The sequence below is a fragment of the Anas acuta genome, chromosome 3, assembly GCF_963932015.1.
Source record: "Anas acuta chromosome 3, bAnaAcu1.1, whole genome shotgun sequence".
NCBI lineage: Eukaryota > Metazoa > Chordata > Aves > Anseriformes > Anatidae > Anas > Anas acuta.
Window position 1 is genome coordinate 76959959 of NC_088981.1, and position 18843 is coordinate 76978801.

The 18843-nt window shown below is 35.6% G+C and overlaps 1 protein-coding gene across 10 annotated transcripts in view; it reads right to left on the reverse strand.

The window, feature by feature from the left end:
* The window catches only part of KLHL32 (kelch like family member 32), a 121373-nt gene that overhangs the window by 71098 nt on the left and 31432 nt on the right, over positions 1-18843 (reverse strand). The window contains exon 1 of one of the 10 annotated variants that reach the window (XM_068677885.1): positions 7338-8127. The exons of the other annotated variants lie outside the window; for them this stretch is intronic. The gene's annotated coding sequence lies outside the window, so the exon portion shown is untranslated. Of the gene's footprint in view, positions 1-7337; positions 8128-18843 lie in introns of those variants that run through there. 10 annotated transcript variants of the gene reach the window in all.

Consider the following 18843-nt stretch of genomic DNA (forward strand, 5'->3'; position numbering starts at 1 on the left):
ATCCCTGCAGGAATCTTTTTCTTCCCATCCCTGTTAAGCTTAAATTCCCATCTTTGCCCCATGTTCTTCCCTGCCAGCCTGCACTCCTTTTGCACTTCCCTAATTATCACTCCTTCCCTCCTCTTGTCACTCCCATTCCCCAGTCCAATGCTCTTCCAGAAATGCAACCTTCACTTCTGCTACTCTCCCACACATTTAACAAGATATACCATTCTCAGTCTTTTGACAGTAAACTGTGAACAAATAAATTAAACAGTTTTACCGTCTGTCATTGCTAGAGTCTAAACTTAGCCCCAGTTTCGTGTAAAGCTGTTAATACTCCTACATAGGCTAGCATACCACCTCGGAGAACTCCACTAAAGAAGCACTTGTTATGAATTATATATGTTCCTCTACTTTTGCGGCTACTCTAGCTGATACCTGCAGAAGCTGAGGCAGCCAACAAGCAGACTGGATTTCCAGTCTATCCACCAACCACTGCTGAGTTTAAAGTTAAAAATAAGCCCTATCCTCTCCAAGTTTATCACATGGCATTCACATAGACTCAGGAAGCTTCTTTCAAGAACTGAGAGTTTCAGAAGAAATAACTTATTTGCAAGTTAGCCTTTTCATCATTAAAATACCATCATTTGAAATAAATCTGTTGCCTGGAAGTCAGCCAGAATAAGCATGGATGACATTTATCACATGGCCAGTCCTTGTCTTTTTGCAGTTCTCATTGAAATACAGTGATATCAGGGCTCCTTCCAGAAACGTCAGATAGTTGAAAAGGTTTATGACACTTATGTAAGACACAGCCGTGAAACAGACAGATGCATATATGAAATATATATATATATATATAACAAGTTCAGATGCTTTTCTAATTCCTTTAAACATGTAATCATGGTTGGACATTTTGCTGTCATTTAGATGTATCAAGTGAATTCTAATAGCTACTGTGAGGCTTCAGGGCTTTCCAGGAACTGCAAAAAAACCATCAGCCATCTGCTCCTTGTAAAAGCAGACCTCCAGTTTGTGTCTGGAAGAGAGAACTTGAGGCCAAAATGCAGCACCAGTTGAAAACTAGCCACACAACAAACAGGGGCAGAACCCTGCCCTGTGTCCGAGACCCTTAAACAGTTTTTGGGATGCAGTGCCTTCCAGCATATCTGAAAATAACGCTTCATTTGCATTTGTTAATTGCATAGGGACAATACCAACAACCCTCAGTTTCATCTAAAGACATCCTCCACATACTGGACTGGCTCAATGGAAAAATAAAGAAAATACTAATTTACTAATGCTTATCCCCAGGGTTTTGGAAAGAGCTACAGCAAATCAAATATAAATGCGAGTCTACTCTGAATATAGCTACTGGAATCCTTCCTAGTCCTCAAGTTTACAACTGTTCCAGTGTGACTCTTTCAACTTCCATCTTATTTTTCTTTTTAGATAGTGTTACCTTGTAACTCTTTCCTATTACAAATTTCTCCCTTGAATTAAACCCAGGATGTTGCTCTTTGAACAATAGGTGTTATGTTTATGATCATCAGTAGTGTGCTGTAATGGAGTGGATTTGTAGAACAATTATGTTCCTTCTAAGAACCTGAGTTCATGGCAGATGTTTGTTTGTTTGTTTGTTTGTTGTTTTTTTTGAGGATTTACATCAGATTAACCATTGTCTGGTACCCAACATCACCTGTACCATGATGGTTTAGTTTCATCCAAGAGTAATTAACAGGGAAAACAAAAAGAACTTTACAAGTGAATTTCTGGTCCAGGTTAATATGCTGATATGGATATATCCACAAGCATAGCTTTTCAAGGTCATAACTCCCATTTCCATTGTATTTAAAGGTTCAACTTTAAGATATTAAAAAAAAGAAAAAAACAAAACAAACAAACAAACAAAATATACACTAAGAGCTCTTCCTGAAGTTCAGTAATTGAGATGTTCATCTGGTTAAGATGTTCTTCCAGTTCACATTTAATTGTATGTTCAAATTTGCACCCACTCTGGATTATTTAACATGCATGTTTAAAGCTGCTGTTGGAGCTACTAATATCACATGCTTGAGTGTTGAAAAAGATATTATCTACAAACACATTCGGTTAAGTGTATGACCTGTGATGTGGCACCAGCTATCCAGAGACTATATGTAATACATTGTCAACATACTTAATAGGTAGTTTTTCCAGATATTTTCTGCTTGGCTTTACTGGGGGTGCTTGGTGAATGTTGTGAGACAGAAATGTTTCTAACACTTAAACTTGTTTTACTTTGAGTAGGGAAATATTTCAGTGGCCGATTGGAAGGGCTGCATATCTGTTTCCTAAATTATCTGTTACAATATGGTAAAATGGAGTAACTACAGAATTTCCTACACTATTAGGCATAAAGAGATTCACTGTTGGGCATAATTACCACAGCATAAATCATGCTCTCACCAAAAAGGATAAACTTCACATAGTAAAGTGACTTTAAATCAGAGTATATGACAAGTAGGAGTGCAATGCAAGACTTGAGACAAAAAAAAAAAAAAAAAAAAAAAAAAAAAAAACACCAGATAGCTAAAAAAGGAATATTTATTGTCATTTTAGCTACACTAAGCCTTTCATAAGTATTTGTTAAGCACAAGCATGTTACCAGTAGTTTTGTGTTGTGTTACTACTCACAAGTGTCATGGTTAGGAGTTCTGATATTTTTCATTAAAATATGGGTTTTTCCATGAAAATAAATAGAATGTTTTCTAAGCACCACACCAACAAACAATTATTTTCATATAGTCAGATTTATACACTCCATATGCTTTGATGTGTTATAAATGTGTCCTTAAGCTTTTGAATGTACGGTTACAAAGTATATCCTGCCTTGGAGAAATCAGGAAAAGTGTTCAAATTCTTGCGCAACAGTGAATTTACACTACCCTTAATAATGCTGTACCAAACATTTCATGCATCAGCTGTTGCTAATTCTATTAAGTAGCAATTTGACCAGCTAGCACAGAGAAGTGTTGTGGCAGGTCATGTTTTGATTTAATCTGTAAGACTGGAACACAAAAGCAATGGCAACAATACATAGTTTAAAAAAGTTAATGAATGTTAAATAATGTGAAGTACACAAGCTAGATCCTGGGAAGAGCGCTGCTACATGTTTTTTTTGACAGATTGTCTACAACTGGTGGTCAACATACATCTGGACTGGAACCAAAAGAAAAAAAAAATCATTCACATTTATTTTTGCTAAAATATATTCCAAACTTCAGAAATATCTTGAGTATTTTAAAACTCTTTAAAAGCTCTTCTACTAAGAATGCCTTTTGCACTGACGCCATCGGAAGTGAAACAATTGTGTCACTGTATGCATAGGTACTTCCCTCGCTATGAAAACAAACTCGTCATCTCAGATATTCATTACTAAATACACTTTTTTTGGATAATACTCCTTTGTCACACCAACTCCTGAATATAGAGGATAAAGTCTAACAACACAATGTGTCTACACATCTCTTGTGGGGTAGACTTGCACGCCTTCCCTGCACCCAGCTCCCTCATGAAGTGCCTATCAAAAGCCTACAAGTGCTCAGCAATGCAAGACCCTGCATGCTCTGCTTTCTCTGGCTGTACTACAGCAACTACCTGAACATGAGAATCATCTAAAGAGCATGGTAACTGATAAAGTTTCTATTCTGATCAAAGACTGAATATCTCACAATGGGATAAGCTTTCAGGTACAGAGAAACACTTACATAAATCTCATCTGTAGACAAGGAATCACTTCAGTGATGAACTAATACAGGTTTTCATTGTAGTCTTAGTAGATTTACATTTACAAACTATTCTACAGTACCACAGCAAGTCTAGCACGGTCCTTACACATGGCTTATTACTACGCCTAAAGTAGTAAACTCAAGGGGATGAGGCCATACTGTCAGAGGGACCAAGGTGCAATTGCCCGCCATGCCTCACAAACACAGCCTCCAGTGCGGCTCTGTCCCCTGCCAGCCAGAGCTCTCTGAGGCAATGGCCAGGCCACAGCCCACGGGGTAGCTCAAGCCATGGCTGTTACAAAGGGATAAGACCAAGATGTTTGCAGAGGGGAGAAGGTTTAGTCACAAGGACCTGAGCCACGCTTCACCAGTTGTGTTTAGGGACAGAAAACAATCCTTTATCCATCTAATGTACTAGCACAGGCAGTCTAATAGAGCTGAGTGCTATCAGAACTGTAGCTGCCAGTAAGCCACAGGGCTGCAGCTTTATGTGCCATCTGCTACACAGAGCTCATTTTCTCTCACGGCAACCCTCTAAGTATTCTCTGGAAGTTTTTGACATTCAGTATCATTTATTTTTCAGGGAGCAACGCCAAAGCATTTAACTGCAAGATAAGGTCTGCAATGGTCTTCAGACAGTCCACATTTGGCTGAACTGAATTATCCACCAGGAAAGTAGTCTCCTACACAGGAGAACTGAACTCTGCTTGATGATCCTTGGTGTCCTTACCAGCAGGCAAATTTCCTTCTCAGCCTGACAGTTTAAAGGTTTAATCTGGCATGAAAAAAAATCTGCTCAACCATTGGCAGAATTTGAGCTTAGAAACCCAGTCTTTAATTCAGGCTGCTGTACTTGATTGCTATGTTTTTTAACTGTAGAAATACATTGGTCATTAAATTCTGGCTTCTCCAATACCTAGAGTATGAGTTATGGTTGGGCTGTCAAACTCAGATTTCAGATATATCTCTGAAAACGCTCTGAAGTTCTCTGCACTTAAATAGATCCATCAGTCCTTCTTTTAATGCAATGCTAGTAGACTACTCTATTTTTCTCTCAGTTACATTAAAAACAAGGCAATAAGAAAAACATCTCAGGTAGTTGTACAAGTGACAGACAAGAAAAATAATGATATATAAAATCATTGGACAAGTGTGTAATTCAAAATCAAACTTACCAGAAAATTTACCAAATTTGGCTAAACATGAAATGTTAATTATTATAAGTTATTCACATAATTCAACAATGCTAATGTTTCATACTTTCCTTTAAAATACCTCTGCTTGGACAAAATAAAACCTTATTTGAAAATGCTTTTTTTCCTCCAAGATGGTCACGAGTGTGGGCAGCATCCAAATTGCCAGTATGTCAACTTCAGTTCCCTTTTTTACAACAAAGCCTACTGATTAGAGGACCCATCTTTTCTTCAAGTTCTCTTAAATATACAGGTCCTTCTCTGATATCCAATCAGTCAATGACAGAACATTGTGGAAAATAAAGCGATTGCTTAAATTCTTCTTTCTTTAGTCAAGATTTTAATTAACTAAATGAATTCCCCAAAATAAGAGTGAAGATAATCCTTCTGCCATTCTGTGACAAGTGCTCTAGAACTCAGGGATCAGCATATACCCACCCAGTCACAAATGTTTCCACCTGCGATCACATCTGTTTAAGAAGCTACAAACCCATTTCTGTGAATGAGATGAACCCATTTCTGTGAAGCAGGCAGAAATTAGCTGTAAAAAGAGAAAGAGGGGAGGAAACAACCCTCAGTTCTTCTAATCTAGGCCTGAAACAGAATCCAAGCTAGCGAACTTCTGACAGGAAAATGAAAATGAAAATGAAGGGCAGAATCCTTGGGTAAAAATAATCAAACCGTATTTGACAAAAGCATCTGACTTTGGAAAATTTAACTTTGAAGAGGCAAGTTGGTGCGCCTTCAATACACAGCACCTTGCAGTTTCACTGGTTTGCCCTCAGCAGCCAAAGGCACCTTTACAGAGCTGTTTACATAGAACACAAAATAAGACAAGAGTTCAACACTGAATGCAACACAATAACAGGTACAGATGTGATCAGATCTGATGTAACTGGGCAGAACAGCCTGAGTAAATGATGCACAGTTGTTGGGTCTAACTTCCCATGCTCAGCTTTTGCAGCTGCTTAGATTTTAAAAATCTAAAATGCAAGATGGGTGTGAAACACCACCAAATCAGAATTGTAATGTATACTTACTTTAACAGTAATAAATTAGACAAAAAATGCCTAGATCCATTGATTTTTTAATCAGTCATGCAGCTCTGCAACAACAGGTACAGACTCCTTCACAAAATACAACTTCAGAAATACAGAAACATGAAAAGAATATTCAAAATCCCCCAAATACAAATTGCTCACTGTCAGAAAGAGTGAGGTACAAAATTGCTCCTTGCCTTCGAGTCACTTTCTTACTTACTCAGATGATCCATATCTGTGACAGTAATGAGCTTGTCCCCATTTGTACACATCAATCTTATAGCCTTGGCAGGCTTAGCAAGCAGTACATCGTCACAAAACAACTTAATCATGCCGTACAATATTTTACACAAGTAAACACTTTCAGTGAATTCCATGCATCTCAGTGTCCTTTAAAAGGACAGAAACAGAATTATAAAACATACACAGTCTTAGGAGAGAAGTAAACAAATATAAAAAGAACAAATTGTTATACAGGAAAAGAATGGTGACCAAAACTTTACGTGACTTATTACTACTGACTTAGGTAGAGACAAAGTGGAATTCTTGAGCTTTTATAAGCTTTCTGCTGGGAGTTTAATATATACATACATGTATAATTTGAACACTGATACAAGTTCAAATAAATTACAGGAATATATTTGAAAGACATTGAAAACCATTAGGTGCTAATTTAAATCTGCAGAAAACCTGTTTAACATTTAAAAAGTGTTTAAAGGAAAGTAAAAAAAGTCATTAAATGAGCAATGATATGCTGCATAAATACTAGATAGAAAGAAAACTGGTAAAATACTGGAAACTTGAGAGAATAGGAGAACAAATTGTCATTGGGGCTTGTAATAATATTATGTAAAGATAGCCAGCTGTATAACAAAATTGAGTGAAAGTGTTTTGTGGATAATCGATAGATAGAAATAGGTATGTTTAGACACCCAGCTACAGGACTTAGTGTGATGAAATATCTTACTATCCTTTTATATTGTGGAGCCCAGAACGACACACAATATTCATGGTGAGGTTATATCAAATATCCTTTCTACTCTGTAACTGTAGAGGAAGCCTGAACACTTAGCTTAGCCTAGATACCTAAAATAGGTGAAAACTTTAATCCTAAGTAATGGGTTGACTGAACTGAGGAATGAAAGTTGAAGAGACAGAAGTTAATTGCTTCCTTTCATTATATTCATCTTTAGAATTTCTTCTGGTTTCTTAAGATGAGTATTTCTGGAATGAAAACTACAAACCATAACAGCAAGGAGAAATGAAAAATGTTTTCACCTTTAAGTGAGTTTCATGTGACAAATTATATGTACATAATTATATATAAAGAACCTGAGTTCTCTTTCACTTACCTGAATTTGTGTAAAGTCATTTCTAGTTCAAAAGCCTTAGGGGTAAGTAGCTCTTTAAAAATAGTTGCAGACTGCCAATTATGACAGGCTGAATCCATACATAATGCCTTCCGTTTCCCTACCTTGACCTTCTTATGCTTATCCCTTGTTTCAGCTACATCAGCCCCAACCAACTACATCAGCCCCAACCAACTTTTGTGATACATTCCAAATGTGAGATGAGCAAATGAACGTCTAAATTGCTGCCTTCAAGAAATACCCTGGCTCTTCCAGGAATAAAGTACGCTGTTCCATTGCATAGCGATAACCTCTGAAATATCTCAAAGCTCCCTCAGCAAGAATGTGAAGTGACTGAAATCTTTATTTTTCTTTCATTCATCTCTAAAAGCAACTTAAAATAAACCCAAGCTTTCAAAAAAATAGAGAGTAAACTGAGCTAATCTACAGTAACCCCCCCCCCCCCAAAAAATGAGCATTTCCATCCTGCATTTTGCTTTTGTTTTTATCAAAACATTGTTTTGATAACTATCAGCAACCCTAGTTCTATGTCTACTACAACAGCTGAAGAAAACTTGGATCCCCCCACTAACACATAGCTCTGAACTGCACAAACTCTCACTCAACCATGGTGTTATCAGTCAGGCAGCAAACACAGTAATCCCGGGATACATCAGAAACATCTGAATTAGAAGCTGCATTCCCATGGTGTTTATAGGGTTTCAGCAATGCCAGGCTTACTTCACACAGCTCAATACAAGTATCTCCCACTCAGTTTACTGTTATCTTTCATCCTTGACTCTAACTGGCAGTTAGAGCTTTTGCAACTGAGGTACCAGAGCCTGCCTTTACCTTCAGCTGTTGCTCTTGTGTCCAGAAATCTGACGTATGCTCTGCTATAAAGGGTATACCCATTTGCTGCACTTCCTCACAATCACAACCAGATAGCGAGAGTGGAAAGTTGGCACAGAGTGAACTAGCATTCCTGTAGTTCCTTTCATTGCAACACACTCAAAAGAGATGAACACACAGGACGTCAAGATGAACTAGCAACAAGTTAGCCTCTGTGCACATGAGCTTACTCATCTCTTAAGTACAGAGTTCGCTGTTAAAAATAAATAAATTAATAATTCTCCTACTTTCCCTGAAAAATTATCAGCTATATTGTAAGGATTCTGGTCAAAAGTTACAGGGAAAAAAAAAAAATCCTACCATTCTTTGCATAAATTAAACCTTAAGCATGCCATTCCACCCAGCCTCTTTTATTACTGTACTCTACAGCGCTAAGAATCAAAATGAAAAAAGCAGCTTATTTGGTAGTCATAGTACTTCCATAACTAAATTCTTCCACCCAATTCAGAAATACACCTGAAGAAAATAATAAATAAATAAATAAACTAATATGTAGTTGTTAGACCTGGGAAGAAGAAGAAAAAAAAAAAAAGAAAGAAAATTTTGAAAATGAGTGAGTATCTGTTCTTCCAAGCAAGCTAATTGCCAAAGAACTATTATGAGTTTCATTGTTGAGGTTACCTATTTATCTTCTTGCACTGAATTTTTAAGGTAAGTAACACCATCGAGTACTGGTTTACTGTTTTAGAAGAGCAGAATTATCATCTCCAATTTCTGCCTCCACAATTCCACAATGATATTGCTTGAGTTCTTAAAATATTTTTAAATAGATAGGCATTTTCAGTAAATGCAGTGCTTTATTCATATTCACTTCCCACAACATATTCATTTACTTCTATGTTCATCCGTTTTACATCTTTTTCTTTTCAGGAAATTGATTGTATTTCTCTGATGCATCATAAAAGCTATTAAGAAAGTAAACTAGCACTTAAGAGATCTTGAATCAATTTTCTACACTGCTCAGGGAACTCAGTTATGATGTGATACCTTGGTATTTTTTATTGCATGTGTAATTTTAAGCCTGTGTAATCTTACCAGCATCAGTGGAACAACTTAGTCTTAAATTCTTCCTGATTTGGTACCTAAACGTATCTTTATATGGGTTGCTCAAATTTGTAAATATCCAGTCCTGAGACTCATCTGTTTGGACTATAAAGTCTGTCAGGCCAAAACTTTCTCCTTTGCAGTTTGTACTAAAAATATCACCTCAATGTTCGCATAACAGTAATGTTAAATAAATAACTTATAATCTATTTAATCCCTTTTGTAGTATTAACCTTTAGTTGTTCTTAACTTCCATGTTCTAATCCTTCATTACATAAGCACTATTATTTCTTCTTTGCTGTTTTTACCTATCATAATAAAAAACCCAGACTGAATAAACAATAATCAAGATACTACTTTGATAGATGACAGTTTGCATCAAATATTAACCATCCTGTACATATGTAACATACACTTATCTAAATAATCAATTTAATATGTAAATATTTTCTTACTGCATGCGAAAACACAGCTTTTTCTTCTCATAACTAACATGATAATTTTGTTTTGTTTTCCTCCCATTTTAAGCCTGTCTGTCCTAAATCAATAATAAGCCATGTCCTCTGGAGTCTTCTGCACACTGAAAAAATATATCCATCAATACCAACTACATGAAATATGATTAAGAGGCTTATTACATGATTCTTCTGAACAAGTTCTGTATAAACTCTCAGAGAAAATGTCACATAATGTCAATCATTGATAACTGAGCCTGCAGTAATACATCTGCTCAATGAAATCTATCTAAATATTGTTTTTTAAGCATTTGCCACTCAACTAAAATGAATCCTGTAAAATGAAAAGGTCAGCTCTCATTCCCAATTTAAGGGACTATATGGTTAAAGAGATTAAAAGAAATACAGGAAAAACTGAACAATATGCAATTTTATGCTCAGTACTGAAGGCTCACATCACTGTTATCAAAGCAAATTCCTTTGAACTTTTGCCATTTCTTTCAATACATCAGTGTCAGACTGATACACTACACCTAAGAGCATACCAAATAAATCATTTATTTTGTTCACTTCTTGCATTGCACTGTTAATACAGAGATATCGCTTTCCTAGTATCTTTGGAAACAAGTAATAAAAATGGAAGTAAAGAACTGCACTACTGTTTAGAGGAGCTATGGATGTGATTTGTGCATGTTTGTTGGGAGCCACCCAGCAAGAACAAAGTAATTTTCTTAATTGTAACAAGGCACGGGGTCTTTACTCACAGTCAAAATAAACAGTAGAAGCATTTTTTTGCTAACAAGTTAAATTTGTGGTTGAATCTATCTCAAATATAGTACGCACTTTGATGATCATACTTTTAATAATCAATGTAACATGTATTCTCCGAACTTCTGTTTACATGCATGAGCATAATTTGAGATAGAAGTTAAAAGGACAGATCATAGCTTACTATTCCTGATGAGTTGCTAGTGAGTTCATCACTAAAAAGGCCTATGTTCAAAAGTAGCCTAAATTGTAGAAACAAATTAATTCTACAATTATGTGCAATCCCTCGTCAGAATAATAATAATATAAAAGAATACTACCACAACTACAGTACCCTTAGTTTCACTATTGCAAAAGAAATGAGTCACTATAGGTGATCCTGGATGCCAAAATTACTTTCATTGTGGCAGAAGAAAGAAAACTGAATTGCAAGGACCGTGCCATGCAATGCACTGCAGAAATCTGCAGTAATGTACAGCCTGTCCTAACAATAGTCACCCTTAAATAGGCCTGCCTTCTGGAATATAAAGGGAGCAGCATAACTAAAAACAGCTTTTTTTTTTACAGCATCTCCAGTCAAGCACAGAAAAGTATGAGTCACATTTGCAAATTTTGGCTTAAATTGGTGTAATGCTTCCCAGTGAATGCATAAGCCTATTGTTCCTTTGATGATTTTAGCAAGTGATATCAAAACCAAGCTCAAAATAAAACTGGAATAAAAGTCAGCTCTTGAGCTAGCACTTTACCACAACACATTTCATTCCAGGAGGCAAACCTGCTTGATATTTTTGAGGGGAAAAAAAAAATATAAAAAAAAAATAAAAAGAGAAAGTGCCAGCACATTTAAGAGGGGCTGCTTTTAAAAGCAAACTCAACATAGCAAGACAAGAAGTTTCTCACCTCACAGTATGTAAGCCATAACTAAATAGTTGTACGGCAAAGTTTCATTTAGCAGAATTGGAATAACATAATCTTAGTTATTACAATTAGCTTCTTAAGAAGTTAGTCATTATGTGACGTAAATGTCATTACACACTAAAATCCAAATGTACCAACCAATAGTAAACTGCAACAATTTTCTCCTATTCTGCAGCTTAACTGCAAAAGCATGCTTGTTATGTGAGAAGCCTAACGCTGCAACTTGAAATGGTCCATTTTATGAAGGTTTGTACCAGATACTTTCACATCCAGCCCATTTTATGAAGGGTTGAACTAGATACAGTTTATATTTTTCAAAAAATTCTGTTTTTCCATTATGACTATAAAACTATTTTCCATTATGATCACAGTATAACTTTGCTAAAGTACCACACCTAATACCCACTGATATTTTTATTAAACTATTTGATACGAAACCCAAAGAAGAAAGCCAGCTCAATGACCAATTTTTTTCTTTGGTTTTCCATATCCTTTTACTGAGAAAACCTACAACAGCAATTAAGTATCCCCTACTTGCTAAATAGAAGAAGAATGTCTTGACTAACCAAGTTTTTGCTAATATTACAGTCATTTCTCACAGTAGCTTTCATCTTCAGCTGAGCTCTGCCTCGATCAGCTATTTCTTCTGGAACAAATGCCTCTATAAACTCATCTCTTCATTTTATTTTTAGTAGCCTACATTTGACTGTTCTCATTTAACCTTCGACTTTTCCTTCATCTCTGACAAACAAAACCCCTCCAAAACCTTAATGATGTCAATTTAATTATCCCCAAAGATTCCACATGCTTTATATCTACTCCTTTTGTGTTGAAATCAAATTCTGGAAAGGCAGGTACCAGGTATGAGAGCTTCTAAAAACACAGACATTTTATAAGTTATCTAAGTATCTAGTAATATTGCTTTCAAATGGGCTTATGTACAGTTGTTGCTTGCTTTTATAGCTGGTACTCTATAAATCTTGGATTCTTATTTCATCCATAGCTGAGAATGCTCTACACAGCTGAAATGGTAAATGGTTTACTAGATTTTGAGTTTTGCACACACATACATACACGTGTAAAATTGTATAAATTTTATACATGTAAAAGCAATAGCTATAGTCTGCTGATGAAGAGAATGTTATGCTGGGCTCTAACCATTACTTTTCTACAAAGTGTTAAAATCCTTTTTGTGAATCCAAAGTTCTTCAAAGGCATTTAAACTGAGCTATGCAACAGAGGAAAGAAAAAGAGAGGTTTTTGCCTTGATAAATGAGTGCCTGAAGATGGGGGAAAAAAATAATATATATATATATATATATACACGAAAAGAGCTGGCCAGTTTTTACAAGGGAGTGATGATTCCAGTGGAGCACATCAGTCTTGCATATTTAACATATCCAGAGACAATCTGGAAAAGGGTGAGACCAGTACAGCTACACCATCCATTGAGACAAAGCTATTCCAGTTAGTAAGGGCACAATAAAATGTGATAAAGTGTGAAAGTATTCCATGAGATGAGTGATATGGCTAAAATAATGTAGAGTGATGCACGTGAGGAAAAACATCTTAAATTTGGAAGTGATGCTATCCCACCTGACTATCACAGCTCAAAAAGAGAAGCCTTACAGTATGAGACTTTCTTGAAGGTGTCACTTCAGTGCAACAGTGCAATGGTAAAAAAACAAAAAAAAAAAAAAAAAAAAAAAAGCAATCAAAACTCTTAGACTTTTTTTTAGTTGAGAAAGAAGAAAACAGAAAACAACCCTGTGCCCAGGCAGAAGTCTATGTTTCACCTAACATTGCACACAAATCTCACAAAAGATATACTAGAAAAGATCCAAAGAATGATCAAGAATATGGCACGGCTTCCATTTGAGTAATATCTGAGAAAGTTAGAAGCCTCCAATCTGAAAGAGAGATGATGATTGAGTGCCATGAGAAGAACACCTCAGAAATGACAGTTTGTTGTCTTTATCAACAGAAGAACCAGAGAAAATGAAATGAAACTGGTAGAAATCAGATTCAGAAAAAAATAAAAAAAAAAAAAAGTGTTTTCTTCACACTAATGAAGTGGTCACTTGTCAGAGCACACAGTGGACAACATTTCTTGCACAACCTCAATGGGAAACAGGATAAAAGCTTGGATGAGACACTTATTTAGGGTTACTGAATAGACAGAAATCATACCCTGCTCTGGGAATGCCCAAGCTAAGCACAGGTGGAGAATTCACAGGGACACATTAAGTTTAGCCCATTCGTACTCTTTTTCTCCAGACATCACAAACAGCTACTCCTAAATAAAGTAGCCAACAATCTGACAGTGGGCCATTATTCGTTCTCACCCAATGCTGTTAAGGGTATCTCCTTCTTTTGAGGCTTTACCTGTTAAACAGAGAAGCTGTTTAATTCATCAGTCACTTGCACACTAGGTCATCCAGTAAGAGTGGATTGGGACTCAGCCAGGTTTTAGATATCTAAGTTTGAATACAGGTTAATTTAGGGAGATTAACTCCTGACAAAGATAAGCAACCAGCAGCATTTTACAGCATTTGCCAACAGCATAAAGCTGTTCAGAACAGTCAAATGTAGAGGTTCTACGGCCTAAATCCAACCTTTTATTAGATGAATGCCTACACTGACAAGAATTCAACTAGCCAATACTGCATTTCAGGCTACTAAAATGAAGTTGTTAACAAGGTACAAAAAATGGCATTGCTGACAATGAAGAAACTGATTTTCTTTTTTTAAAAGAAAGATATTTCCTATAAAACTTCTAACAAGCATAATGTGCAACATAAAAGGCAATATTGGGAAATTGAAAAAAAGTAATTTAGAAACAAATTTAGATGCCACGGTGAATCTATGTGGCTGAGATCTACCAAAGTTATGTTAGGCAATTAAAATAGATGAAATACTTTAATTTCTCAAATACACTGTAATTTCCAACTGAGAAAATGAAACTAAACTGATCCCAAGAAAAGTTTAGACATAAGAAATGTTTCCCAACCTACTCAGGAAGCTTATAGTGAGGGTAACAGCCTCATTTAGAACAAAGTCTCAGCAGAGAATAGATGTTACTAGAACAATAGAATTTATTTGGTCCAAATGCAAAGAGCTAACATTTTTTAAGATTATCTGGGAGAAGGATTTCTAAATAAGCAACCATTCCAGGTCATAATAGCATGTCAGAACTAGAGGTCCTTACAGCTACCCCTAAAATCTGTTAGGGAGAGCCTTTTTGTCTTTATGACTTATGTAACAAGACCTTGGAAACTATTTGCTTCATACAATCTTTCATACCTCAAGAACTTGTTTACAAAAACCAGTTCTTTAACCTTATGCGGAAATGATGGAATATATTACAAAATAAGAACAATCAGCACTGCTGTGCACACAGGAGGATATATACTCTGTTGACGGGGAGGAAAGAGAACAGGAAAAATTCTGAAAATAAAATGCTTAAAAATCAACTGTGACAGTTAGAAGTACAAAGACTGTAAACAAAATTAGTATCTATTAGGTGAGTTTCAAAGAAAGATTCTCTTAAGAAGAAAATGTGCTCATTGTGGGCAAAAAAAATTGGGATATTGCTGACATTTTAAAATCTATTCTAGTTAATTGATATAATCCTGTCAATCCAGATAACATGGAAAATGTACATCTGAGAAAAAAAATAATCTAATCCTATGAAATCCACTCAAATGAAAAATAAGGAAAGAGAAAGGAGTTGTTCTAACTGGAAAACCAATGCATTTTGTACAAGAAAAGCTTGGTGTTACATAATCACCTGCCAACACTGTAAATGCCTACTAATGAAGTCATGCAGTAACATTTCATTTTCCTCCCAGAGGGGAAAAAAGAAAAAAAAAAATCTTTTAATTGGAAATCACTTAGCTTGCTAGAGCTATCACAATTTATGTATACTCACTAACTAAACCTTCTTGTCTCACTGCTATAGACTGAGACAAACAGCAAATTGCAGTATATCATACAGAAAACTTTGCCTATAATGCTGTTTGTTACTTAAGAAAAGAATTCATAAAAATACATTTATTTCCTATTATTTACATGAGTCTATAAGGGTAAGAAGCTGACTCCTGTGTACCCTAGCTCATTTTGAAAGAAGAAGAGGTCCTTCAGTAGATGGTGTAAAGAAAAGAAATTGAAAATCCTAGTCCTCAAGTGCTAAAAATCTCAACTTAACTCTGTATTTTTTCTATGAGGGAAAAAAAAAAAAAAAAAAAAAAAAAGAGTCATACACATGGAGTATTTTGTATCTAAATGATACAAACTCACAAATCAGGTGTTATACTTATGACAGGCAATTGGACTCAATAACCCTTGTAAGTCCCTTCCTACTGAACTATTCTAATTTCTAATTTAAATACTCATGTTACAGCACAGCTGAAACAAAACTACACCAACTGGAAGCCAGGAAAGCAGGCTGTTACCTCTGGAGCTGGTCAAAGCTCAGTATTTGATGAAGTTGTCTTAGAAATGCAAAAGAAGAATTTATCCCAGGCTGTAACCCCAAAGAAAAATTAGTAATAACAACCAATGTCTGACATTCACCACTCTTTTACATACAATGGCTCCAACTCCTTCATCCACTTGTAACGGGACACAGAGTCATCCTTCTAAAGTGTTAAAGTTTCTGTTGCAGTAAAACAAGAAAATAAATGGCAATTTGAAAAGAAACATGCTGCTCGGCTGATTTGTTATTCTCATCAAGAAAGTACAATCTCAGCAGTAGCTCCATTTAAATCAAAATAGACACAGAACATGTAGAAAACTGTATGCAGGATCTGTAGGAAGCAAATATCCAGACTCTTGTACAAGCTGTTTTTAGAGAAGTGGCAAAAAAGAAAACAAAAATAAATATTCATGGTGACAGAGCCTTGAGTTCAATTGGGCATGCTTCTTGGGAATCTATACCATCAGAAAAACTGGACAACAGCCACACCAGATAGAGCTGGGGGCAGGCTGGTATATTAATCAAATCTGTGAGCTACAGTAACCTGAAGCTATGAAAGGCAAGTTCTGTGTGTCACATTGATGTATAGTGTTGTCATCTTGATTTTATTCATGGTTACTCTAACATCTGATGTTCTCAGCATCCTATCCCCTGCAGTTCTGTGCTTACATAAAAAAAAAAAAAATAAATAAAAAAAATTGTGAAAGGTAAATTTATCTTGTCAATGACTTCTGCACAGTTAGAAAGACCATGAGGTTCTTCCAACAATTCCTCCAAGAAAATCCAGGAAAGCTAAGGGTAGAACTCACCTTATGTAATTTTAACAGCTAAATATGAAGCACTGAAGTCTAGTCTTTATGACCAGTGGAGAGAAATCTGGCACTTCCATATGGTGATTCATCTCATCCTAAACAAGTCTTCTATCCTCCTTTACCATCCTCTGGAGATATCTATTTGTCTTCCTTGACTCTGAATGAAAGTTGCCATCATTCTCCTAAATCTTAGAATATGAATGCTTGGGTAGCTCAAATCAGGCAAAATTCCCCTAGATATAAAAACATTTATAATCCCAGTTTAAATTTAAAAACTATTACTTTTTCATCAACCCTTGTGTGTTTTTTTTTTTAAATGATTACATACTATATTCCCAATTCTAGTCACTTTTTCACAATTTTTCTACAGAATAAATCCAATAAATCAAATTTTATTTCTCACATTTTTTTAACAAAGCTTTTTGTCCATTAATAATAGAAATCGTTTGACTGATCTCAGGAAGCAAGGGTTTCATATTTATAGCTGATACTTGAAGTTTGAAGAATAGGTCCTACCAAAACGTAACAGTTTGGGGACAGACAAAATTACCAAATGCTGCATAAATCATTTGGTATTTTTAGTAGGAGAGATTTATATAGCAATTATTAACTTGATCTACTGTAAAGCTTTTTCTTTACCAAGGGGCATTAAGATTTTAATTTGCAGTAACCATTCAGCAAATAGCAGGTAACTCAATTGGAAGTGACAAGCTGAGTCACTGTATCCCAAATCTTAAGGTCAATAAATAAGTGACTAAGGTAGAAGCTGTTCCTACCATAACACTTGAACATGGTACAGCTGCCCACTCTATGATGTTTCTATGCACTGAATACAAAGAGCTCTGGAAGGAATGCATGTTCACAGGTCTCAAGGAACCGTGTGGCACACTTACTAAAATATTTCAGCCAAGCCAGAAAAGCAGTCCTGCAGTATATCTACCATCATCAGGTATACTCACTGGAGCTAGAGAGCTCCCAAATCCCTCTTTATCTGTGCACAGAGGTAAAGGGAAGGGGCAAAGGGAAAAAAAAAAACACAGTGTTAAGCAATGTGTGACAGCAGGCAGGGCACCACGACAAAGCAATATTAACAGCTACCACAGCATAAAGTCTGCAGGAGCAGAACACAGAAGCATGAAGACAAGCTCAAAAAATGAGCAATCAATTAGCTCAAAGTCATCACGATAAAAGTAATATCAAGGTAATATCTCTTTCTTAAATATATAGAATAATTTACTCAATTCTGACCAAAAAAAGAGACAACTCCAAAAGAATTGAAAATTATGCTGAAATAATAAGGGATACAGAAAAGTTGCTATGCACTGTATTACTATTCTAACAGAACAAAAAGGTCACCATAATGGTGCTTGTAGCAATACAATTACAGTGTAAGCAAAATATTAAATAAACTTGCTTTGTTACAGAAAACAGACCTTTAAATTAATTTCAGCTTTAGTCTCCAAATAACAACAGAATGACTCACACTTTAAAAAAACACCGTCCAACTGAAGAGCAACAGACAGTCCAACATTCTGAACAGATATACTATAATGAAGGTTGGTAGCTTTGCCTCTTACAAAAAGTGCTTTTTCTATTAGAAATCTCAATTGTTCAACTACTCCACCTTTATCGTGTGGGTTCAGTTTTCCATGCTGAGTACCTGATTTAGTCAGGTTTCGCAAAAAGTATTTTAACCTTTACATGTCAGGAACATTTGCTTCTGAAAACAAGCTTTATTACACTCAAAACATTACTATGGGCTCTGAGAGAAGAATAGAATTAGCAGTCCTCTTTGAGAATAACTGTTTACTTTCCTATAACAATTCACTCTCTAGCTGATTTAAATTATATTTATTAAGATTTCAATTTCCTTTCTCTAAATGCCCAAGTTCTTAAAAAACAAACAAACAACAACAAAAAAAAACCACCTTCATCATGGGGAAAAAAAAGACTAAATAGTTAATAACGTTAAAAAGAACTTAATTATGTCCTCGATATTTCCATTTGCATTTCTTTCCTATTGTAGGTATGTGGATATTTAAAGTTGTATAGTCTACAAGATATAAATTAATACTGAATTTTCCTCCAGGCTCAAATTTAAAGTTTATTCAGTGTAGTGTGGA